This window comes from Etheostoma cragini, chromosome 19 (assembly GCF_013103735.1).
Source record: "Etheostoma cragini isolate CJK2018 chromosome 19, CSU_Ecrag_1.0, whole genome shotgun sequence".
Classification (NCBI taxonomy): domain Eukaryota; kingdom Metazoa; phylum Chordata; class Actinopteri; order Perciformes; family Percidae; genus Etheostoma; species Etheostoma cragini.
Window position 1 is genome coordinate 17,068,416 of NC_048425.1, and position 1,512 is coordinate 17,069,927.

A 1,512-nucleotide genomic window follows, 5' to 3' on the forward strand; every position below is an offset into this window, starting at 1 on the left:
CAGTGTTGAACGTGCTGATAGTCTTGCATTGCGCTGCGGAGAAAGACCTGCTCTGGTTTATTGGCATTTCTTTAAACCAATCACAATTGCCTTGGGCGGCGCTAAGCGCAGGACATAGCAACAGGTCGTTTGCAAAATGGCCTCAGGACGGAGCTTCTTTTAGTGGAACTGTCAATGCCTAATGTGAGGAGAGGGCACATTTGAGTTGAGTCACTTTGCGAAAACTAGCTAGCTAGCATAGAAGATGCTAACGAGAGACGTCTGTGATGTCAATACAGTAAAAATGGACCTTTTTAACCAAGTTGGTTCACTGCTGGCTACAAGTTAGCATCAAACACAACAAAGGCTGTCAATTGAATGGTGTTTTGAGCTAATGTTAGAAAACAAAGAATAATAGATAGCTAAAACGTTTTGGAAATGACTGCTAGCTTAGCTAAAAGCGAGCAATCAAACACAACAAAGGCTGTCACTTGAATGGTGTTTTCAGCTAAGGGTAGCCATCAAACAACCATAGATAGCTTAAAACGTTTTTGAAATGATTTCCATCTTCTGTTATTGATTGTAATGAGAAAAGTTTATTATTTAATGGATTTCCCTAATTTCAGTATGACACGTAATGCCGTAGACCGTTTAAATCTGAGCATGCGTGACTCAAATCTGCACTCGCCTCACATTGGGCAGTGACAATAACATTTGGGAGGCAAGCTCTGGAATTAAATGGCCGTCGAGTATGTGAAAAGAATTTTACTCCAAAAAAAAAAAAGATGAATATAAGTTGTTTGTCGTGTGTGTGGTTCTAGATCAGATAATTGACCAGAGTGCAGAATGCCAACACAGAGGTGAGTTACATGAATGTAACGTTGTCAATGAACTGCTGGTAAATCTCCACTTGATGGCTCGCTTGAAAAGGGTTTAAAATCTGCAATATTACCCCTCTTTAGCGTTCAGCTTAGCACAGGGCCATTGCAACCAAACAACACCCCAGCTCACCACATTAAAAAAACCAAGATGATGTGACGGTCAAATTGCCAAACTCAAGGTTTCAAAATGGCAGTACATTAACCAGTTTGTGACGTCACTAGTGCTAAGTCCATTACTTTTTACAGTTTACAGTTAAAAGCTTAGAAAAAGCTACACACTGAAGCCTTTCATTGACAAAACCCCACCTTTGTTCAGCATAAAAGTAGTTTAATGTGGAAGGGTTGTGTTCGGTGAGATGAAAAAGTATGGAGGAGAGGAATTAAAAAGGAGCGTTGAGAGAAGAACAATGCAGCAGCAACCGCCATAAACTGGTTTCAGTTGGACTTTTCAGCAGGAAATGAAAGTGTGTGTTCACGCCTCTTCAAAGAAGGCTGAAACTATCAGTCTCTCACAAAAAAACTGGCATGAAGGGTGGTGGTGACCATAGACATAATATAATAGACGCCGCATCGGCCGCTACTGCCTACTGGCGCTGACAAGATTTGGGGCCGCCATCTTGGACCGGTCACCCGCTCCACTCAGTGTAATGTG